The 25177-nt window shown below is 40.0% G+C and overlaps 1 long non-coding RNA gene across 1 annotated transcript in view; it reads left to right on the top strand.

The window, feature by feature from the left end:
* The first annotated feature begins 7204 nt into the window (after positions 1-7204).
* Positions 7205-25177, top strand: part of LOC125461179 (uncharacterized) — a 30406-nt gene continuing 12433 nt past the window's right edge. Inside the window, exons 1-2 of the long non-coding RNA XR_009446946.1 lie at positions 7205-7342; positions 8624-8801. This is a non-coding gene — a long non-coding RNA (uncharacterized LOC125461179). The remainder of the gene's footprint in view (positions 7343-8623; positions 8802-25177) is intronic.

The following is a 25177-nucleotide window of genomic DNA, read 5'->3' as shown; positions in this document are numbered from 1 at the left end:
TACCAATACTGTAGCAAAAACAAGAAGTTCAAAGCAAATTTAAATTAAAATGTCATGCTGGGTAGAAATGATGTACCCAGGCCCTTGCGATGCCCAAATCTGTATGGGAACCCATGTGTGATTATAAACACAAAAGGGGGACAGGCAGTCAGGTATTACAGTCCTCTTCATTGTCTGCTGCCTGGACCTGTTGATGGCCATCCAGACCCAAGAGAAAGTTCTCCAATCTGCCCAATCCTTCCAAATCAGTTGGCGAACATAAGGAGCATGGTGCTGAACTACAACCAGTAATTGAGCAGCAGCCCTCTCAAAAAGTGAATGTTGGTTTTCAAGCTTGCACAAAACATATATACATGAACACAGTGTTCTCAAGGACGCAAAAAGCACAAACAACCTGGGAGATTATGAACCATCTGAAATTCCTGTTGCATGGGCCTACTGCCAATTCCATGATGGTTGAGAGTCTCCTTATATGTGTCTGTTGTTCTTTTCTAATCAACCTATTTAGAGATGTTACTGGACACCTCTGGGCCAGATCAGAAATGAACCTAAGCCTCCTAGCTCAGAGGTAGGAGTACTGTCATGGCACCACAAGAGCCTCCCCCCCCCCACCCCTCCATATGTGGTCATAGACATTTTCTAATCAACCTGATCAGAGGTATCATTGCATGACTCTAGAGTAGATGGAACTTACAACTGGGTCTCCTAACTCAGAGCTAGGGATACTACAACTACACCACAATAGCCCTTATATATGCTCACATAACCATCTAATAAATGGCCTCCACCATTATTTACTGAACTTTAATTAATTGGTTAAAAGTGGAACTAGCATGATTTGTAACCGAGGAAGAACAACTTTGACTGTTTCTGGTCAATTTGATTAGCTAGGACCTTCATTGCTCACAGCAACATGAGAGAACAATACATTCCCTGCTGGCGATTTAGGAAGCAGGTTGAGGAAGACTATGGCCACTAAAGAAGGTAGCTCTTGGTGTTTTTATATAGCAAGGGATCCTACAGCCCTAAAGCAGAGATGAGGAGAACAGTTTGAGTGACAAGTTCTGTCAGAATGTGAATGGAAGAGTAATACCTTAAGTATGCACAAGCCATTCCTCAGAATAAGTTTCTCTTTATTTTTGGCTTTGTTTATGTAGACCTTTAAAAATGGCCTGCCCACTTCCGCCTAATTGCCACCAGCTCTATTATTCTGATCAATTGACTTCTTACAATAATGAGTGTTGATTCATTCATTTAACACTGAAATTTATAGTCCACCCACCGTATTATGTGGATGAGCAATTGATGGACTATTGCCCCCTGATCTACTTTAACTGACCCCCAACAGAAAACAGTGTCTAGTCGGGGAATGTAAAATCCATCTCTTGCATTTATATTGTGCATTTCATTACTATTGTACATCTCAATTGAGTATGATATAAATGTAGTATTGCTGTATTGTAGGAATCAGCCAAATTGTTCACAGCAAGTTCCCTCAAATAGCAATATGATAAGAAATAATCTATATTTATGATAATTGAGAGATTGAGGAACAAATATTGGCCAGACTTTGGGGCTAGCCTTCCATTCACTTGTGAGGTATGCCTGATGCCTGCTATCCCCATCAAGAACTGAAGACTATGCTAATGACTAATTAGTAATAACCTTTAGGAAAGATAAAGGGACTGTTTATAGAACACTGTTGAATCTAAGTCAGAATTATAAACCCAGAATGAAATAGTGAAACCAAATGGATCTTCAGAGAGGCTTTCAAGATTCCAGAATGCAGTTGACAATGGCTAGTCTAACGTCTCATTCATGTGACTAGGGAAAGGGATTCTGTGACTAGTGGCAATGACATTTTCCTAACAATTAGGATGACCCGAACTGGACTAGTTGCAAAAATTACAAGTACTTTGTGCTGGTAAATTGTGCAACTCTAGTTTGCATAATTCAAAAGATTCTAAAACCTTTCCTTTGAGCTTAGATATTTAGGAAACTGATCCAAAGGGAAGAAAATGTGTACTCTTCATCACACAAATGGAAATACTTGGCGGATAACATGAGGACTTTTAAACAGATTTATGTGATTTCACAGATGTCAGACATTCAAGTGACCAAATAAACATTTTTGGTGTAGATTTCTCTCTTTATTTGCTGATCGGTCAAAAAATGTAAGTCTATTCCATTATATTTGCTGTTGCTACAGGAATATGATTAGGAGACAAACCTGATCACAACTCAAAGTTCATGTTATCGTGTTCTACTAAATATTCTGTAGAGCATCACTTCCAGAGATAGAAAATAAATATTCAAACATTTCAAATCATCTGAAATAATTTTAGCACTCGTCAAGGACAAGAGTTAGAGTTACTTAAGAAACAAATGTATTTCTTCATCCTTAAAACTCTTCACAGAAATTTAAAACCGATTTGCTACATTCAGAAATTTTTTTACAATCTTCAAGACAGGATTTTTTCCCTTTACTTCCTATGGTGAAATTTAAAGATGCTAAAATACCAGCTGGAACATTTTTTTGAATGATAGACATTTGCCAGTTGGTGTATGGAATTTTTAAACAGGATAGTTAATCTGCCCAAGATAATAAATGTGAGGCTGGATGAACACAGCAGGCCAAGCAGCATCTCAGGTGCACAAAAGCTGACGTTTCGGGCCTAAGTTCATGAACTGTTTGAATGCATAAGGATTCAAGATTACATACTACAGTTGTGAACCATGTGCTCTGTTAGAATCAATTTTTCTCTCAGAAGACATCTTATGTCAATGAGAGTAAACCACAACATTGTCTTGCTACTGCACAACACCTTCGACAATGTAACATGTTCAAAATAAATAAATAGCAGCCAAAAAAGGTTTCTAAAACTGGAGATCTTGTGATCACCACTTCTTCAGTTTTCTTAAACCTGTAGCCTCATAACTTGTAATATTGTGGTTTCTTGCCTGTAATAGAAGCAAATTATTCATATTTATACAGCACTTTACACAGTTACGGTATCCTAAAATCTAAGAAACATTGGCTGTGTAGCACAGAAGGAGTGTCAGCTACAGAAAAGGAAATTAGCCTCACTGCATTTTCCCAGACATGGCTTCGTCTTTGATGAAAATTCACATGCTGATCAACGTACTTTTTCAAAATGTAGCAAGGATTTCTGCCTGAAACACTCTTGTCACACAGTGTGTTACAAATCTTCACAAACACTAGGTGAAAATATTTCTTGATACCCCTCCAATTTTTCTAAAATTATAATGCTAAAAAGAGATAAAGTGGTGAAACTTTCCATCTTGCACTCATCAGAACATACACAAGAAACTGACTTGAACACAGGGTCACCATCTTGTACATGAGGAGAGGATTATGATTGAGCCATCATTAGCACAGAGACACAATAAGAACAGGGGCAACAAATACATGGAATCACAACCATCTGCAACTTCTTTTGTAGTCACTGACCATCCCTACTTGGAAATATATCATTGTTTCTTCAGTGTTTCTGGGTCAAAATTACGAAATTCCCTCCTTGACTGTGGATCTACCTACCAAATGGATTGCTGTGGTCAGGACGGCAGCATGTTCTCAAGGGTAACCAGGCATGGACAATAAATACTGACTCAGCCAATGAAGCAGACATCCCAAGAATGAATTTAACAAAGTATAAACAAGCAGCAGGAGCAGGTTATTCAGCTTCTTTAGCCTGCAATGTCATTCAATATGATCATGGCAGGTCTGACTGTAACCCCAAATTTGCATTCCTGCCTACCCTTGATAACTTTTTACTTCCTTCCCTAAGAAGAATCTATCTACCTCTGCCTTAAAAATACGTGAAGTCTCTTAGGAAGGTTCCCAAATCTCACAACCCTTTCTGAGGCTAGGAAATACACCTATCTTCTGTATTAAATGGATGGCCCTGGATTTTTAATCCTGACCTCTTCTATCATATCTACCCTACCAATACCTTTCAGGATCTTACATGTTTCTGTCAAATTGCTTCTCACTCTTGTAACTCCAGCAGATACAAGCTTAATTGTTATAGCCCTTCATAATACAATGCTCTCATTAGTCTAGTAAACTTGCTCTGAACTGATTTCAAAGAATTTGCATCCTTCCTTAAACAAGATGACAGTATTGCACATGATCTCATCAGTTCGTGAATAATCGAAACATAACTTACCGTGTTTTGCATTCAGGCCCTCCCACGGTAAGTGATAATATTCCATTTGCTTTGCTAATTACTTGTTGCATTGACACACTAACATTTTGTGATTCATGCATGAGAACATCTAGGTCTGTCTCCATCTTGGAGCTCTGCAAACCTCTACCATTTAGATAACTGTTCTTTACTTTTCCTGCATGGACAATTTCACATTTTCCCACATTATAATCTATTTGCCAGATCTTTGCCCACTCTCCAAACTTAATCTATCTTTGTAGCCTCCAAATGTCATCTTTGCAATTTCTTTTATATCCCAGAATAAACATAATTGTCAGGAATGAAGTTTGATCATCATTATCTTACCACCATGATTTAACACCTTATAAGCGTTCTCCCATCCCTCATGACTCTCTTTTATAACACACTAAATACACTGAATGTCCTGGATGTTCTTATTGGATATAAGAAATTGGACCATTAACAACTGATACTTTTCAGAAAACAGATTGAAACAATTAATAAGAGTTTACATGTAGAGAATATGGCCACTAACAAAGCATTTACTTGTCTTCTTTCACTGGAAATAGACAAACAGTCCCTGGAAATACCAAGGAGTCTTAACCGAAGCATTCATGCAACATTCTTAAGTTGGTACAATGATGCAATGTACACCCGTTTCCCCATGAAAGTGTTCAGAAAGAGCGAAGAAATGATCCTCAGCAAGATGTAAACTGAAAGGTGATCTCAAGATGGAGGAGGGAGTGACATCATGTCCACTTCATCCTCCTGGCAATGTCAAACCATCCCCTTCCCACTCTCCATCAGTGTCTATTTCCTTGACAATGCTCATCTACATGCCCCAACCTCCAGAGCCTGGACTCTTGACAGCGTTGGCAAGACAGTGGGGGCAGCAGCGCTGGTATCTCCTGGGCATTGGTGTTGTCATTGCTGTTCCTGGAGTGGGACTCCTTGAAGACCCGAACACCTTGCAGAAGCCGTGAAGCCATGTTTGAGACCCCAATTTGGACAGAGGATGAAGTATGGTTTAAATAATTTCTTCTTATCCTTATTCTAACTCAAAATAGCACAGGTTTGTGGCAACAAAAGACTTTTCACTGTATATATTTGACAATCGATAATTTATAAACAGACTGGCTTATAGATTTGTGATCAGTTGCAGATGCCAATGCTATCCTCCTGACAATAACTATCTGTTTGGCCCGGAAGTAGTTGTGAGTGTGTATAATAATGACAGAAGCCTTTGGACTGCTAAAATGGTACATGATGTGTCTCTTTCTCCAATAAGATACCCAAAGCCTGAAGAAGACAGTTTACTTTTCCCACCATTTGCCGTAAGCTTTTGTTATTAACCAAAATGTCAGAAACATTACAATTTTTGAACCAGTCACTCTGTGCTTTTGGTAGTGAGAGAATTTGAAGGAAAAGATCAGAGAGCTAAAGGCATGGAAAGCAAAAGGAATACTCCACAGGATGCTGAGGACTGGTGTAATTTTGTGGGCTGCTTTCTCAATATCTTATCCCACCACTCTTTTTGTATATGTACTTATCTGTATTTGTGTGTGGAGAATTTTAGAGGTATGCTTAGAATTTTAATTAGTAGAGCTATATGTTGACAGTTGATAATATTTTTACCTGCAGTTAGAATCTATTGTTTGCAGTAAATAGTAGTTCCTTTTACGGACAGGAATCTGGTCAGTGTTTTCTGTGAACCTGGATCTATCTGACAAGGAGATTGTGGATTCTGTACAGTTTCATAATGATTTTTTTTAACATTTTTTATGAAATTTATGATGGAAATCCCACTGAGGTGTAACTCCTTCCCAATTGACTTATTTATCCAAACTGCTATCTTCAGGTGTCTGTGAACTTTCACACCAAGACGCCTTTGTTCCTCTAAACTTTTCAATACTGTATATTTTATTCTGTGCTCGATTGTTTTGTTTGTGGTTACCAAATGCATTACTTTACACTGCTTCATATTGAATTCCATTTGCCACCTTTCTTTCCACCTACCAACAGTCTGTTGACATCTTCCTGTAATCTACAGCTTTGTTGCCTACTGTCCTTCACATAACCAATTTCCTTGTCAACTGCAAACATCATATCCACTGTTCTTAAATTCACCCCCAGCTCCCCCAATGGGAGCAGAATGGGTAAATGCATGGCAGCTAATTTGGCATGCAGCAAGATTCCTTGATCATGTTGGATGAGGGTAAAATGCTGGCAGAACTGTAGAATATCTTTCGTCATTGAGTGTTCATAGCATATTTCCCATGCACTTAGCTATGTTTTCTGTGGAACCACATTTCACTTCAAAAGCAAATGCGGTCAGCTGAATGGTTTGCTTCTGAAGCAGGGATGCCAACAGCATTGTTTCAATTCCTACACCAGCCGAGGTTTTGCCCCATGAAGGTCCCATCTTGTCAACCCGCCTCTCACCTGAGGTAGGTGACCCTCAGGATAAAGGACCACCAGTGGTCTCTCTATGTCCTGTGAGAGAACAACTCCATCGTCTGCTAAGACTATGGTGACTATTTTTGACTTGCCAGGCTGAAATTCACCTATCACACTACCTGACCACCCTATTGCTATATATTTTGGGCTGTAAAGTAAAAGAAGTAGTAAATATCCTGAAATACCTACAAAACAGAATTAGTCACGTCTAGTCACCCTCGACTACTGGCACAAATAGCGCCTTCCAATGTAGTAAATCTGCTTCAGGCTCTTTAACAGTGAGAGGGCATTAATCTTGGGCAGCAGAACGGTCAGTACTATGGATTTTCTTCTCTCCCAGTTTTCTCTTTCTTCTATTGGATTTGTTACGTATGCACGAAACATGGGCGAGACTTCGAGAACTATGATAAAACGAAGTTTATTGAGAATCCTCCAGGCCTGCCCGACGCCCTCCGGGGTGTTGTGTGTGAAAGGGCAAGAGCTCTTGGCCACAAGTTACCCAAACGCGTGGAAACGAGCACTTTCACCGCTCGGTACAGATTCTGGGCTGTCCGGCCCGGCCCGGTTCAGGTCCGCCCCCTTTACATTCCGTACAGGTCTCCGCAAAGCAACACTCTGACTCCGAGGCTTTGGTAGCATAAGGGTCCTGGTCGAGTTTCTGCTTCCTGTGGGGGCAACGTGGGCCGTGGTAACGGGTCAGTTTGGGCTGATCATCGGGCGGGCACTGGGGGCGGCACTGCGCTGGCGGTGGCGGAGGGAATGTGTCGGAGCAGCCAGCACCGGGGTTCGGCTTCTTGCTCTGGATTTTCAGAACCTGGTTGTTGCACACGGTGAAGGTCAACGCGTCCGTGCAGAGACCTGCAGGGAGGTTGATCGCGTTGGAAAAACCCCGCAGGCTCAAATTCACGGCCCCCTTCTCATCCTGGGACCTCTCCACGTGTTCTCCATAAACGCACATCCTCCCGTCTTTGATCTTGACGGCCAGATCTTCGGGCGGGACTCCGCTCAGATTGACAGTGAAGCTGAACTCGGGAGGGTCGGCCTCGGTTTGCATCGCCCGCTCGTTGCTGTCTACTTACCGCGCCCGCCACTCAAATCCCCGTCGCCACCCCCCCACACGAATTGTTAGGTGTCAACAGCTCTGGTTAACTTTCAGGGAAAGAGCGGGTCCTGGGCTTTTTCACTGCGCCACAGGTCTGTTAGTGTGATCTCACACACCGCTTGCGCACCTCAGTGATGCAAATTAGTCAAACACATTTCAGTCATTATTTATTTCGTAAGAATCTCATTGAACGCACCCATTTCCCGAAGGAAGGGAGCGCGGAGTTTTTGTTGGGCAGAAATATCACAGACTCCGCCTCTTCGCAGTCTTTGCGCTTCTCAAGGAGAATTCGAAGTTAGATGTGATATTTGTATGTTTAAATTTAGACTTAAGAGTAAATATTACGGGCAGCGTGTGAACTGTGGACTTGTTTGAAATCAATCCCGAGCGTGTTGAGGATCCAAAAGGGAAAATATTCAGAATCGAAATCAAAGGAACGATGTCCGTAAATTTCTGAAATCTCGTTTAACGGTTCGTCCAGATTCCAAGCGTTGAGACGTTAGGAATTTAAAATAAAAGTTTTGTTTAAGATTATGTATGTGTTTTTTTTAAAATCTGGATTTAGTCTAATGATGACAGGGTAACCATTGTTGATTTTTGGGAAAAAATCTGGTTCACTGAACTCCTTAAGTAAGGAAACTGATGTCCTTACCTGAACTAGTCTACCTGTGACTCCAAAGCCCTGACAATGTGACTGAATTTTAACTTCCCTTACGGCAGTGTATGCTGGCCCAGTCAGTGATGCCCACATCCTCTGAATGAATGAAAAAAGTGACCAAAAATAAGAAAAAGATGAACGAGAAGCGTGAAATGCACCATTAGTAACGAGTTAACAAGTGCTCATGACATCTTTGTTTTGTTTTAATTATTGTAGGCAATGGTTTTGTCCTGTTAGCTGTGTCAGTGACATCACATTGGTTTGGTTGCTGCATCACACAGATATGTGAATCACAAACATCCCTTTGGGCAGAGTGTGCGCTGCCATTCCTTTCCCTGGATTAGGAAAGGATGAAGATGCAAAATTTTGGCGATAATGGGTGTCAATTTATCAGGTGAGATTAATTTTAAGTGTATATGAGGGTGTGGATTCTAGTTATTACAGTACTAACTACTAGAGTAGCACTGAAATATTATTTGTTGAGTTTCTCGTCTATTTTTTTCAAAATGTATGCTGTGTCATAATTCACCGGGTTTGAATGGATAAGTATTTTCAATATGGCTGTCAAATGATGGTACAAACCATAAAATCACAAGACACAGGAACAGAATTGCGATGGAAATTAAACTTCAGTCTTCCCAGAATCATCATAAAATGAAAGTATTCAGTCAAACTATCTAAATTCCCCAATATACCTGACCACTGAAGTCAGGTTAAAAGAATGTACTCACTAGCTTTCTGTACTTAACAGGAAAATACCTATTTATTGTGTACAAATTAGCTTTAACTAATTAGGAATTATGAGTTGCTAATTTATAAATTTACAATTTAACTTCATTCCATTTCTAAATCAACCACCCCCCCCCCCCAACCCACCCAACAAAGACAGAGAAGACATTGATGTTAAGGGTGGAAAAGTGGAGAAAAGATCAGGGAAACACATTTTGTTAGCATGAGTCTGGAACACTGGAATTAGTGCGTTGTTTCCTTCACTTTCTTCCCAATTGCTTGAGCTCTTTGCTGTTGACACAAGGTTGTTTGTGCGTTGATTCTTGCTTTCACTCATTGGTTAACAGCTAGCTATTATTGAAGACTTTTTAGTACATCCTTTCAAGAGATAGTGACACATATAGGAAGATTTTTAATGCTTTCTCTTTGTGGACTAGCTGGTTCTCTGTTCCACTGCTGACACACAAACCATGCTCACCTGGTCTTAGAGCATTGTTACCAAACAATTTTTTTTCCATTGAGGTGCTTTGTTTAATTGCAGATACATTGTTTATTATTTTTAGATAACTCATCATTTGAAGCCAAGGTTGGACAGTGTTGCATTTTGATTGCAATGTTGCAAATTCTTGCATTTGGGATAAGACTAGTCTGATTCCAGATTAGAATTCTGCAACAGGTTCTGAACAAGCTCTCACTCCTACATTTCAGGGACTGACCTGACATATCATCTCTTATATATTCTTATTGCTGTGCCTATTTGAAGTTTGGAAAGTTGGCCAGATGATGCTGAAATATTTAATTATCACAGGGCAGTGGCTTTAAACAGATTCTGGCAGTTGCATCTTGAACAAACAAAACTTACATATCCCTTATGAACATTTCTACAATGCAGGAATGTATGAATGAAAACAGCTTTCAACACATTTGCTTCTCTCCTGTCAGAACCAAATTGAAACCTTCTCTGTTCCAGTACCCAGTTTAACACTGAGCCATTTAGTTTATATTTTCCTCTCAGACTAACACCCAAAAAGGACTGGTTCACATCTTGCTATATTGTATGTGCAGGAGGCAAAGAATTGTACAAAGTGTGAGGTATGTCTTGAAGATTGTGTCTTTGGAAGTTAGAAAGATCTGAAGTGATGAAAGTTTTCAAGACAGTAATGAAAACTACTGTGTTAGGTTGAGAGAAAGATTTCTTGTTGCTTCTGGAGTCTAGGACTCGGATCAACATCTAAAAACTGATCAATTGTCTGAAACCCTTTCCAAACTTTCAGTCTATGTTCATTATTAAATGTAGTGATTGAATCATCCTTGACACTGTCCCCATCAAACAGTCCCAGGACGGAGAGACCACGTGGTTACATACAGAGTAAAGCTCCCTCTAAACTGTTCCCGTTAAATATCCTAGGGCAGGTAAAATATAGTACCTTACTTCAGCACCCATCTGCTTTGTGGTGTCTAGTTTTGTTCCCTCTGTTCCGGGAAAAGGCAACATTATATACAATTCACAATGTGTCCAACACTGAAAATAACTCACAATGTGTCCAATAAGCACGGTTTTTAAAACTCCAGCTACCTCTTTGTTTTAAAGCAATATGTTCCCCTTTTTTCAGTCCAACAATGAAGCCAATAAAAAGATGTGGTCTTTACAGTTGGAAAGACATGATTGAGGTGATACCATTACTATTTATTAGTTAGACAGTAACTCCAGCTCGGTGGTTTTTTATGCTCCTGGTTGTGTTACTCTCTATCCATTTGGAGCCAGAGAAGTTCCTGTGATGGTTTCATTGTACAGTTACCTTTTGTGATGCAGAAGGACTTGTCTTTGGTCCTTTTTATTTTTCACCTACATTCTGCTGGACCAGTAACACCAAACAAAGTTCAAAAATTAGTTTCCAAACACATGCTGACAACATCCTGTTCCACTTCTTCACATCTGTCTCTAAATTGTTACTCTTCTTATTGAAAATCCAGTATTGATGGACAGAAATTCATGAGACTGAATCATTGCTGTTGGTTAGAGGCCTTGGGTTAAACAAGACTTTGCCCTTACTTTCCTCTGCATACACAGAGGGGACTCTCTCCCAATTGAATTGCAGTTGCAATGTTCATATGCCACCTACCTAACCTTTGGCTGTTTGGTCAGCACAACATTTCTGCCAAGACGTATCTGTTCAACTGCAGCATCTCTTCATTTTTCACGTACTTGCCTCCATTAAAACAATTTTTGTCTCTTATTCCTCTCCAATATAGCCCTTTTCTCTATGTTCTTAAGTCCGAGCATTGCAAACTTGAACAGATATGGCAGACAGTTAGTTTAGCAATGCACTCCTAAATTTGAATAGACTATGTTATGCATTAGGGGTCTCTGCCTCACTACCAAAACAGTTCACTTTTTCTGGATCATCCTAGAGTGTAAAAATTCCTATTTTTAATGTCCATGCGCTCAATATGGAACATCAAACAAAGTACAAAAGTTAGTTTCCAAATGCATGCTGACAACATCCTGTTCCACTTCTTCATCTCTCTTCACCCTCCATTATCTGTAAATTCTGACACTTCTCATTGAAAATCCAGTATTGTATAAGCAGAAGCTAATGATACTGAAACAGATTGTTTACAAAATCGGTGTCTTATTTGACCTCGAGGTGAGCTAGTAAGACCATCTAATTCCACCTCTGCTGGATTGCAATATTGCGTAACACTAACCCTGCTTGAGTTCATCAGCTACTGAAACTCCTCTTCATGCTTTTGCTAACTTGGTTGGCTATCTGCCTGCATTTTGCACACCATAAATATGACATGGTCCAAAACGTTTCTGTGTTATAATTCAAATGAAGTTCTGTTCACCCATCAATCCTGTGCTTACTGACCTAAGTTGTCTTTTGGTTAAATAGAGCGCCCATTTTAAAATTCCTAATATTGCTCTCAAATACCACTACAATCTCAGTCCTCTTAATCTCTGTATTCATCTGCAGATTTGTAACCTTTTGAGGTAGTTATGCTCCTCTAGTTGTGCCCAACTAAGCTTCACTGATTCTAATTTTCCAAACATTGGAATCATGCCTTCACCTGCCTAAATTCAATGATCTGTAATTCCTTTCCAGAACTTCTCTGCTTCTCTACTTCACATTTCTATTTTAAGATTCTTTGCAATTTATCTTTTGTCTTAACACTTGGTACTAATGTATCCATATGTGGTTTAGTTGTCATACTTGCCTTAGATGTTGCTGTGAAGCACCTGGGAATATTTTACTACATTAAGTGTGCTATGTAAACACAATTTATCTATTGCTCCACATATGATGAAGTACCTTTGAAATATCATTGTTAAAGTGCAAATAAACTATATGGGTGGAAAGAGATTTATACCACTTGTAGGATTAAATATGGCAGCATTGAGAAATGATGTCGGCTTTGATAAAGACAAAACTGAAGCTATCAATTTGGAAAGCTATGGTGTTCTCAGAAATAAGTTAATAATTGGATAGTGTTAGAAATGATGTATAACTTAAGAGTTTTTTTTTATTACTTTTGTCCACGAAGAAGGTAGAAACATGGTTATAGTTTCACTTTAGAGTTGTGCATGTGATCTTGTGAAGAGAATTCTGGAGGCTATCTTACTGGACATGTGTTTTAATGAGGTTTTCCAAACCTGAAGTAAAAGGTAGGAAATTAATATTTTTGTTAATTTTTTTAAAACGTTAAAAGTCTGGCCGTTGCTTAGTGACAGATGTCCAGCAACGCACAGAGAGAAAAAACACACTCCGGAGTGTGTGTGTGTGTGTGTGTGTGTGTGTGTGTGTGTGTGTGTGTGTGTGTGTGTGTGTGTGTGTCAGAGTATGCGGACTGGAGCGTTAAAATCTCTTGTATAAAAATCTGCAAGACTGCTGGAAACTGAGTTTGAGGAGCTCATATCTGCTGTGAATTAAAGTGAAAGTGAGTGTAGTTTGGAGTTTGTTTTAGGTGTCTTATGAAGACCTAATAGGTGAAGAATGCACAAAAGGAAAATGGTTGGAAAACATCTGTGGCTGCATTACCCTGACTCAAGAAGCTTTGATGTGGTGATGGTTGTCAGTCTTTCCTGGGGTTTTGGTAAGGATATTGCAGCGTAAAATCAAGAGTGTTAGTTTGAATCGTTTTCTTGTGTTTGTAATGATATCATTCTAAACTTTTTTGTCTGGTGTGATATATTTCATGTTTCTTTTGATTAATAAATGTTTTGTTCTTTGTGTTAAAAATTACATTGATAGACTTGTGTGTATTCATTAACTTATCCCCATAATCTAAAAAAAGTTTAGGGTCTATCAAGCCAGATATCCTTCTGGGATCTGACTTGTCCAGTACTAATATCAGCTGATATAATAATAGTAGTAAAGAAATTAAATGAAATTAATGGCTGGTATGTTATTATTATTTCAGCAATTAAGGTCAGCAGTAGGAGATGATATGTTTGGGCTCTTTACTTAGCCAGTGATTAATATATACTCCTGTTTCTAGGATCTATGTAAGGAATCCAGTCAGATTGTTGGAATGAATGCCTCAAATCCCTATTAATTGTGTAAATACTACATTTGAATGTAGCTGGATAAGATTTGAAAAAACTTAATTTACATTTTGAATTTTATACATAGGAGCATGGAGCTCAAGCAAGACTAGGAATAGCCCATCTAAATACACTATTAGAACATAGTTGTGATGAGTTGTCCAGTTTTTGTGTATTTTCAGGGCTTGAGGGTTTTGTGGTAGAGTGGTTGACCCTATCTCTGAGTTAGGAGGCCTGGGTTCAAATCCCACCATCCCTGGATAGGTTAATTAAAATAATTCTTAATTTCAGGGCTTTGTGGTGTAGAGGCCCAAGTTTAAGTACCACCTGTTCCAGATGTGTATTATAACATCTCTCAACAGGTACAGCTTCAGTATGGCTTTGATAAGAAGTGCATGCGAGACTGGTCAAGAATGTGAAAAGACTTGGAATCCAAGGCAATTTGGCAAATTGGATCAAAAATTGGCTTAGGGGCAGGAGCCGTTCGTTGTAAGTTGAAGTTTATTTTCATGCCGGAAGCCTGTGTCCTTGTGGAATACCACAAGGTTTGGTGCTGGGTCTTTTGCTCAATGTAGCGTACATTAATGATTTAGACATGAATATAGGTTTTGTCAGTCATTTTGCAGATGTCAGAAAAATTGGTCATGTGTTAAATAACAAGGAGGAAAGTTGCAGACTACAAAACAAATAGACTGGCTAGTCAGATTAATAGAATAATTGTGCATGGCATTTAATTTCGAAAGGTGTGAAAGGATGTACTTTGAGAAGACCAACAATACAAAATAGTAGATGATGAATGGTAGAACCCTACATTGGACTGAGAAACAGTTGCACCTTGGTTGTACCCAGATCCACGAAGGACAGGTAGATATAAGTGCTGTTAAGAAAGCACATGGGAAACATTTATTTTTGTCATGGCATAGGAAACAAGAGCTGGGAGGTTGTGATGAAGCTGTATAAGATGATGGTTAGTCCACAACTGGAGTGCTGTGTGCTCTTTTGGTCACCACATTATAGGAAGAAAATGATTGCAGTAGAGACGTTGCAGAGGGGATTCACCAGGATGTTGACTCGGATGGAAAAATTCAGCTATTGAGAGAGTCAAGGTAGACTGGGGCGTTTTCTTTGGAGCAGAGATGGCTCTGAGGCGAGACCTGATTGAGTCTATGAGACAAGGAGGGGCATAGATAGGGCCAATGGGAAGAAATGATTCCTCGTAGTAGAAGAGTCATTTACCATGACATATAGATTTGAGGCAAGGGGCAGGAAATCTACAATGGATTCAGGAGAATTACTTTCAACCAGGTGGTGATGGATATATGGAACTATCTGAAATGGTGGTAGAGGTGAGAACCATAACAACATTTAAGAAATATTTAGACAAACACTTGAAATGCCGTCACATACAAAGTTATAGGCCAAGTTCTGGGAAATTGGACTAGGGCGGATAGAGATGTGATGTCTGGTGTGAACATGATAATTTGAAGGCCCGCTTTCTATGTTGTAATACACTATGACTCTATTACCGTATACTAACTTGTTAAAACCACCGTAACAGTATGACTTGTATTTATACAGTTTCCTTCATGACCAGCTGATTACTCTAAGTGTTTTACTGTCTTTTTTTTAAATATCAACACTGTTGGAATGTAAGAAGGAATAGAATAGAATCTTATTATTAATAGGTAAATATTTGATTGTGACCTAGTTATTGATGGTGCTTACTATAACTCTATCCTGTCCTGTCACGATTTATCATTAGAACTATTAACAAATTTGTAGTATGTAACATGAGCGGAGTTTAGTCACATTGAACAAATTGGTGACTGATTGAAACAATACATGGAAAATATACAGGAAATTAGGAAACTCTTGGTAGATATTTTCCGTGCAAGGTAATAAGATGTAACAGATTCAAGTTGATTGATAAAAGAATCAAAGGAACCATAGAAAAATATTTTTACGTGGTAAACTATTGCGATTTAGAATGTAGTGTTTGATAAGCTTATAGCCACAATAATGGTCTTTAGCGAATAACTGGATAAACACAGTACTTGAAAAAGAGAATAGTTACACAAGTTGAGGAAAACGCAGCCCAAGAGAACTTATTAATGTTCAAAAACCGTGATAAAGAGTTCATGGGCTGAATTGCGTCTTTCTGTGGTGTATTGTTCTTTGTTTCTTTTCTAAAAGAAACCTGGAGAAAATGGATAATCACCTGTTATAAGATCATATGCAGCATTTTTATTCTTTCATGGAATGTGGATAATGTGGGTAGGCCATTTCTTGTCTACTCCTAATTGCCCTACACAGTAGCTTGTGGGGCTATTTCAAAAGTTAATTAACAGTTAAGAATCAACTGCATTGCTGTGAATCTGAGTAGGCCAAACCAGTTAAAGATCGTAGATTTACATTCCTAAAAGTCGTTAGTGAAACATGAGGGTTTTCAAAAGGGAGAACAGTGTTGTCTGAAGTTGTTGTACTCTTTGTTGACCCGAAGTCTGTAAAGTGCCTAACTGGAAAATAGGTACTCATCCTTTTATCTTGCATTGGGCTTCACTAGAATATTGTAATAGCTTGGGACAGAATGTCCACATGAAAGCAAGATGGTATATTGATCTGACAAGAAACTGGAAGCCAAGGTTCATTCTTACATTCAGAGTTGAAATGTACCACAAGGCGTTCACCAAGCCTCCATTTTGTCTCACAAAGGTAGAGGAAAATGGCCCTGATTTCCACTTGCTTGCAACATCAAGTTTATTTCACTGGTTGGGCCAGCATTTATTGCCCGTTTTTATTTGCTCTTGAATAGACGGTGATGAGCTGCCTTTCTGAAATGCTGTGATCTATTTGGTGTAGGGAGATCTGCAATACCATTAGAGAAGGAATTCCACGGCTTTGACCTAGTGGTGCTGAAATAATGAGAAAGGAACTTACAGTCAGCAGTGATCCAATGTATCTGTTGTTCTTGTCCTTCTAGATAACAGTAGTCATTACTGTGGAAAATGCTGTACAATAAGCTTTGATGACTTTCTACATTATATTGTGGACAGTCTGCTGCTACTGAATAATGATGGTGGCAGAAATGGATACTTGTAGATGTGGTGTCTATCAAGTGGGTTACTTGTCCTGCATTGTATTGAGCTTCTTGGGTGTTGTTAGAGTTGCATTCATCCAGGCATGTGGAGAATATTCCATCATACTCCTGATTTGTTCCTTATGGATGGTGGACAAGCTTTAGGGATTCAACAACTGAGTTATTCTCTGCAGTATTCCTAGCCTCTGACCTCTGTTTTACCAGCAATCATCATATGGCTAGTCCAGTTCATTTTTGATCATTAGTGTATGCTTCAAAGTCTTCCCTCGCCTTTCTAAATTCCAGTGGAGAAAAAGCCTGTCAGCCTGTCCAACCTATCCCGATAGGACAACCATTCATTCCCAGTATTAATCTAGTAAATCTCCTCTCAACAGTTTCCAAAGTATTGGAAGGAGACCAAAGCTTAATAGCATGGAAGATGGGTGTCGCCAACATCCGGTTTAACAATGTATAGAATTCTTGCTTTTATGTTCAATTTCTTTGTCAATAAAGATTTGCAAAAACAAAAAAAAGTTGCTATACAGACACGCTGACTTTTTGTGACTCATGCACTATGGATAACTTTGCAACGTAGGGAATTCTGCATTCAATCTTGTTGACTGTTTTGAATTGTTTTTGCCAAAATGAACTTTTGTACTTTCTATTATGCATGTTATGGTCCATCAGTCAGAATTCACCCCATTTACTCAACCTATCTATTTATTTGCATTCTCTGTATCCTTTTCACAGCATAATTTCCTGCCTGATCTCTGTATTAATTCTGCAAATTTAACTACCATGCCTTCGCTCCCCTCATCTAAGTTGCTTTGGTTTGCTATGTTAATATCACACATTAGTAAGCTGTTACATTCGTATTATGTGCCATTATGTTTGCAAGTTAGTTACATGTATTATATTTCTGTCTCAAAATCAATAAATACAACCATCGCAATACCCCTTTATTCATGCTTGTTCATTTCCTCCAAAAGTCATCACATGCCTTTTGCAAATCATGCGGATGATGACGGGTTACTCTATGTCTCTCTAAGTGCTCACTAATTTAATATTGATTCTGAACTTTGTTGCCTTTGTTCATAAAGAGATTTGTTTCCTCTTGGCTAATTGGCTATTACCAAGAATGTCCCAATTCCAAAGTGTGGAGCTGGAGGAATACAGCTGGCCAGGCAGCTTCTGATGAGGGTCCCGACTGGAAACGTAAGCTGTCCTGTTCCTCTGATGCTGCCTGGCCTGTTGCGTTCCTTCAGCTCCACGCTGTGTTATTTCTGACTCCAGCATCTGCAATTCTTGCTATCTCAGTGCTTTTGAACAAATCTACTGGAGTTTGTAATTCACTTGTGCAGAGAGCTATTAATGCCATATCAGTAGTTCATTTTAAATCTAGATCGAAAGATATAACGGGCAGAGATGGGGACATCGAGAGTAATGGCGTCTTGACACGAAACAGCCATGATCTAATTGAATGGCGGATCTGACCAGTTTCAGGAGCTAAATGGCTTAGTCCTACACATAGTGGTTAATTCAAGAAGTGACTATCTGTATTTACCATTTCCGGATATGTTTGGCGTTTAAGTGAGGTGCTTTAATTTAGTAATGTATATTCAGAAAACCAGTTTAATCTATTGTACGTTAGTGTGCACCCTTTTCCTTTAGATTAACCACATTCCAAACTAGGATATTATCTCTTCCCTGTTTCCAAGTATCACGTCAAGCACGCTGGATGACCATGCTTTACTGAATCAACAATCTTATTTATCTTTACTGGACTTTTCAGCATGGTTCACTGTCACCGGTGGGGATAGATGTTCGGGCCAACATTTCTGTAACTGCGACGGATGCGAGTTTACTCTAACTTGTTCAAAATATGTTACCTCCCGGTTCCTTTTTAAAAGTAACATAATTCAGATGAACGAACAGTGCATCAAGTATTAATTCAGAATTTTATTAAAGTTACATTTTAGAGACTCGTAAATCCAAACGGATGTAAGATCTTCTGCTTTGACTAACTATAGTTAGTATAAGAAGCTTTTTTTTAGAAAAAAGAAATTAAATGCCTTGTTTTGCAAAATGAGGGGTCTTTTTTTTCGTTTGGACGTGTCGATATGCAGCTCTCGAGTGGCGTGCCCTTACTGCAGGGAGAGTGGATCTTCCAGCTTGGCTTGAGGAGACTTAGAATAACCGAGGGCAGCAGCAAAACGGGAAACTAGCAAACCTAATTTTATTTCCCTTTTTGCCAGTTTTCGGATTGTGTTTGCTGCGTTTCCAGTGCGTGGATGAGGAGCCTGGCCCTTGCCGGCCTGACCGCTGTTTCGGAGGGCACGCCTGACTGGAAGAGGTCGGGGATCTCCGTTCCGCGTCAGTGGCGGACGGTTGGGTCCGATCGGTGGTCGACATCGACGTGGTGCTGGTGGCTTTCTCGAAGGTGGATAACTTGCTGGTGTCCGTGGTTGTCATCTCGCTGGAGAGCCCGGGGCTTTCGCTGTCCTCGCTGCTGATTTCTGGGGTCGGGCTCAGGACCCTGCTGGATTGGGAGTACCTGCGGGGGGAGTGTGCTAGGGCGGAGAGAGAGGACCTCCTGTCGCCGTTAGTGGATTTCTGGATACTCTCTGCATTGCGGCTGGATCTTCTGCTGTCGTTTGGGCGGCTCTTGGAGACACTCCGGTCGGATTCTCTTCTCTCTGAGCCGCTTTTTTCGGATTCCCTTCTGACCGAGCCTCTCCTGTCACCGTTAATCCTGGAGCCTTTCTCCTGGGAGGACCTCCTGCTGTTGTCTGCGCTGGACCTGATGTTCCTCTGGAGTGAGGAGGGCGCGGTGTGAAATGAGTCGAACGCGCTGTTGCCGTACGAAGAGTCGTCACTCAGATTCTCCCAAGAGTCTTGGATCCGCGATAACTTCAAATCCTGCTGCTCCGGCTCCGAGGTGTTTATCTTCTGGAAGGATTTCCGGCGGCTGTGCCGGGGCACCATCTGACCCGTGGGTGACCTGGGGACATATTCTTCCAGGGCCACAGCGTCCTCTAGGTACTCGGCCTCCACCAGCAGAGTGTGTTGTTCGCAAATGGTCAGGTTCAATGTGTTAATGTCCACCTCGGGCGGGATGTTAAAGGTGTTGGAGAAGCCCTGGTAGTTCCTCCTGATCATGCCATCGGTTTCCTCGATCAGTTCCACCCGCTCCCCGTTGATATTGACCGTCCGCCCGGTGATGGTCGCATTGACCTTCTCCGGTGGGACGTCGCCCAGGTTGATACAGATGGAGAAGTACGGCGGCTCCTCATGGTTTGCTGAATGCCTGCGTCGTCTGTCTGGAAGTTTTAACTTCCCCCCTCTTCTGGCCAATTCCGCGGAGTGGCTGTATGCATCGCCACCCTCCGTTGACCGACGTTGCATAATTCACAGGCTTGTAACTTTCTGAAACCGGCAGTGCATTTGTTTACGCAGCCGATTTGCAAGCGTTTGTCCACGTCTGTGATGAAAATGACTGTACACAAAGAGTATTAATATACTGTTAAACGGCAAGGGAAAATCAAATTGCTCTGTTTTATCAGGGAAATACTGCTTAATTGAAACAATGGGGGCGGGGCGCAGGGCATTGGTAGCAAGATTAATTAAACATATAAAACTGCATCTTTTTTTGAACAGGAGTTAGCTTTAATGAAAAGAACTGACGGTAAAAAGATTTTTTTTCTTTTATGTATAACCGAAATTGTCTCCTGCGTGGAGTTGGGATGGTCGTTTTCCCCACCCGTTTGAACTAAATTTAAAATCCAGACCAAAGGTGCTAGACAAAAAAGCTCAGCCCGAATACCTTGATAATTAAAAGTGATGTGAAGGATTATTCCCTAATTCTGAATTTATTCATTCTTGATTCCAGTAATAGTATTATTTTTGCTTAAATCACACATTGACTATCACGGGTTGAGGCATTCAGCGGGCACGTTGGCTTGTTATAATTATTGTCTAATATCTAAGGGTTTTGAGAGCTGAAGCCAAGATTTCAGGATGACATTTCAGCATTTGTGCTGAGCACTTCATTGCCAGAAGTGCTGGCATTTTGGTGATTGGGTAGATCCCAAAGGCACTACTGAAAAAGATGGGAGCTCTCCTAAACTTCGGTCAACATTCTTCCCTCAAACAGCATTATCAGATTATATTTATTTATTTTGCTGTTTGGGGAATTTGACTAAAAGGCAAAGGTGGTTGCCTCAATTCTTGCCATGACAACTGGGATCACACTTCATTGTGAAGGCATTGGAATATCTTGAGAATTGAGAAAGCCTCACATAAGTGACATTCTGGCTTTAACGTCAGGAAATACATAATATTTTGTATTGTGCAAACAGTGGACAATGACTACTGGGATGTCAATGATCATTGAATTTTCCTCTGAATTTTCTCCTAGTTTATTTTCTTTCCCAATGTGGAACATCTTCAATCAAAACCGTACCACAAATAAATGTGCATATTGTAAACCAGTTTTAGCTGTTCTAAATGTTTCAGCTAAGAAGAAGTTAAATAAGCCTTTTTTGATATCTTGATTGTGAAATTTAATTGGAGGTGATCCAAATTACCTAGATTACAGATAATACTCCCTGTAGTAGTGTTACTGATATTTGTTCTGGAGAGTGGAATTACATTTTCAAGAAAGCCATAGCAGCTACCATTTTGAAATAAGTGACAATCATGCCTAAGAGCATATCCTTTAAATATTCTCGTTAAATCTTCTACTGTGTAACACTTCTACATCCCCTTCCAGGACCATTCTTTGTTACAAGAATTGTAATGGCGTCCTGCGAGAAGACTAGGAGGGAAAAAAAAGGAATAAACACCCAATCACACTGAAATTGAGCTTGTACTATTCTGCTGCTTTATTCAAACATACTATAGAATTCAGTGGTGGCTCTTGTAATAAAACAATGTTTTCTCCACCAGAATAAGGTCAACAACTTGCAATTCCAAATTAGGGACTATATACCTTAACATTTCAGAAAATGATTTAAGAACTGCACTGGTACATCAGAATAAAATATTATTTTGGCTACTGCTGGAGTATTACATCCAGTTCTGGGCATTTCTAGTAAGTATGTTAAGGCATTAGAGAGGGTATACAAAAGATTTGGGAAAAAAGGTTTCAGCTATGAATGACAGCAACACCAAGAAAGTTGGGAGAATCATATGTGATTTGCTGTTAGGGTATCCCTGAATGCCGAGAGCAAAACGACTCATTTCCCAAACAAATGGTGAATGTTGAGACAAGATTTTCACCAGTGAGCAGAGAAATGCATCAACGTCCTGATTATCACATAATTTTATCTAATTTATATGCAGTTTCCCATTCTCCCACCTGCTGGATAGAAACTAGAAGGTGACAATTCCTGACATGAATGTCAGCACGATAACCTGGTAACTCCAAGTCACTGTTTGTACCTCTGACTCTCGCCTTTTGTGTGCCAGTCACCAACACTCCATGTCGCAACTGCATGCACCTCCTATCCACCAGGACCTATAAGAACCCTTAAGAAAATGGAGTGCCAATTTCTCTCTGTCCGACATATCTGGGGAAATTGAAAGGAACTGTGTAGAGCTGCTGCAGATTGACAGCACTTAAATGGGTGCATAGCTGGTCCAAAGATGGTGTCAGCATGGAAATCCCAAACACCCCTGACAGCAGCTTCTGGCAAGTGAGAAAAAGTGATGAACAGGGTACCACCGAGGCCTGGTACATGTTATGAGGTGGATTTTGGAAGAAAGCACGAGAAAACTCACCAATGTTGATGCTTAATGTGTTGGTGGGAGTGGTAAGTAACTGTATATTAGTTCACTGTCTACAAGGCACAAGTCAGAAATATGTTAAAATACTCTGTGTTTGCCTGGACATATCTGGTTCCTACAACACACAAGAATTGCAACTTCATCCAGGATAAAGCTACGCATTTAACCAGGAAACTATCTGTCAACTTAAGCATTCACTCCTTCCACCATGCCGCACAGTGGTAGCAGTGTGTACATTATCCAAAATGCCTTGCTTGAACTTGCCAAGGTTGTTTTCACATCAGCTTCCAACTCATGACCTTTATTACCTAGAAAGATAAAGATAGCAATCAAATGTGAATGACATCACCTGCTTTTTACTGTCCAAGCCTCAAACCACCCAGTCTTGGAACTCTAACACTGTTCCTTGACTGTTGATGGTAAAAAAAATCCTGGAACTGCCTTCCAAGCAAAACGCTTGGTATACCTACACCAGGTGGACTCCAGCAGTCAAGATGTTGGTTCACTGTCAAAATCTCGAGGACAATTAGGGATGAGCACTGATGCTGTATTTTCCAGTGGCATCCCAGGTTAAAACTCTGAAAGTAGTATTTCACAATCGAGGGACTTGTTTCTGCTCCCACACACTCCCCCTAATGATTGTCTGACCATCTGTAGTGTAGAAGACATGATCATGAGAATTAGGCCAGCACAGTCAATAGAAGGTATTACCGTACCCAGAGTATGGTCCATGCCCTTTCTACCCTTGGTGTTCCTTCCAGTAGTGTTCAACATGGAGGAATACTGATTTATCCATTGAGATAAGGCACTAGGTGATAATGAGCAAGAGGTTACCTTTTCAGTGACACTGGGGAACTGGAATCAAATCTGAGGTCTCATAGGCCAATGATTGCTGACTGTAGGCCATTATCTTACACCACTGGTGAATTGGTCCTTCCTTTGGGATAGGACGTACCTAGTAAGAGTGATTGAGGAAGTAGAAGTGGAGAGTGCTGGAAGTACTCAGCAGGCTTCCTGCATCTGTGAGGAAAGAAACCCAGTTAAAATTTCAGATCAAGGGTTTTTTTTGCAGAACTAAAAGAAGAATGATTCTGTCAGTAATACCAGGTCATGCTATTGCTTGAGTAGAACTGTGGGACATCGCTCCAATTTTGGCTCAAATCCCCAACTGTTAGTGTGGAGAACTAAACCGGTTAATTGGTAGGGTGTACCTTTCTGATTTCTGTTGATGTTCATGTTTCATCCAGTCTTAATTCTTGTTTTGTCTTTTCAGTTGGGATTTGACAGTGAGTGCATTGCTGCACTACAACAACATAAGGATTAGGAGCAAGAACACACTATTTGACCCCTCAAACCTGCCCTGCCTTTCAGTAATATCATGGCTGATCTGATCATGGCCTCAGTCCCACTCCTTTGTACTACAAAAAAGCATCAAACTCAGTCTTCAATTTATTCAATGATTCAGGCTGCACTGCTGTTTAAGGTAGACAATTTTAAAGATGAACAACTCCAAGAGAAGAAATTAGTCCTAAGCTCTTAGGCGACCCCTAATTGTGAAACTGTGCTCCCAAGTTTTACATTAGACAAAGCGAAAGATTCACTGAGCATCCAACCCATAAACCTCTCTTATAATCTCATGTGCTTCATTAAGTCACTGACAGAAGTACGTAGAAAACTATATTTTGGAAGCACATTTAGGGCATGTTGGGTACATCTAGCCGATTTCCTTCTTTGAAGGCAATCCAGAAACTTTGTAATCGCCATCATTGAAATCAACTTTTTAAAATCAGTTTCATTAATTACGCTTCATTTGACAAGATGTGGTTTGAATTCATGTCTCCAGAATATTAGTCTAGGCAACTGGGTCTCTGGTTCAATAGGATCACTGCTATGCTGCCATTCATCCATGTGATTTTAGTTTGCCAGTTATAAAGTTTGGGATGTCATTGTCTTTACTAGCAACCTGAATGACATTCTCTACCAACAACTTGTATATGCGATCCCTGCGTTCTTCTATTTATACACCTTCTTCAGTTGTATTATTTGCACTATATTACCTCTCTTATTCTCCTTATTCCTTTAAAAATTGCATGACTTCGCAGTTCCCTACATATTGTTTAATTCAATATCTTTTTGTCTATTTCTTCAGTCCGCTTATATTTTATGATAGCTATGGAACCCTAAGTTCTTCAGACAAATTGAAGTTTAAATTATACTATATTTTTTAAAAAAGGACTTAAATCCAGCAGTTGACTGTGGATGTAAATTAAGTGGCTTAAATGTTTAGCAAAGATTCATAGTTCGGGTTGTGGTGAGGTTGTTGACTTGCTTGCTGAACTGGCTTGTTTGTGTTCAGATGTTTTGTCACATGCTAGGTAACATCATCAGTTAGGACTCCGATGAAGTGATGTTGTTCTCTCCGCTTGGAATTTACACTGCCTGGTCCATTATGGTAAATAGTGTCATTTCCGGTTTTGTTCAGTGTGGAAATGACACTACTCATCATAACGGACCGGACAGTATAAATTCTAAGTAGAGTAGAACAACATCGCTTCATCAGAGGCCTCACTGATGATGTCACCTAGCATGTGACGAAATGTCTGAATGCAAACAAGCCAGCTCAGCAAGTGAT

The sequence above is a fragment of the Stegostoma tigrinum genome, chromosome 19 (genome assembly GCF_030684315.1).
Source record: "Stegostoma tigrinum isolate sSteTig4 chromosome 19, sSteTig4.hap1, whole genome shotgun sequence".
Lineage (NCBI taxonomy): Eukaryota > Metazoa > Chordata > Chondrichthyes > Orectolobiformes > Stegostomatidae > Stegostoma > Stegostoma tigrinum.
Note: the sequence above shows the minus strand (reverse complement) of the source record. Positions and strands in the feature narration are given on the sequence as shown.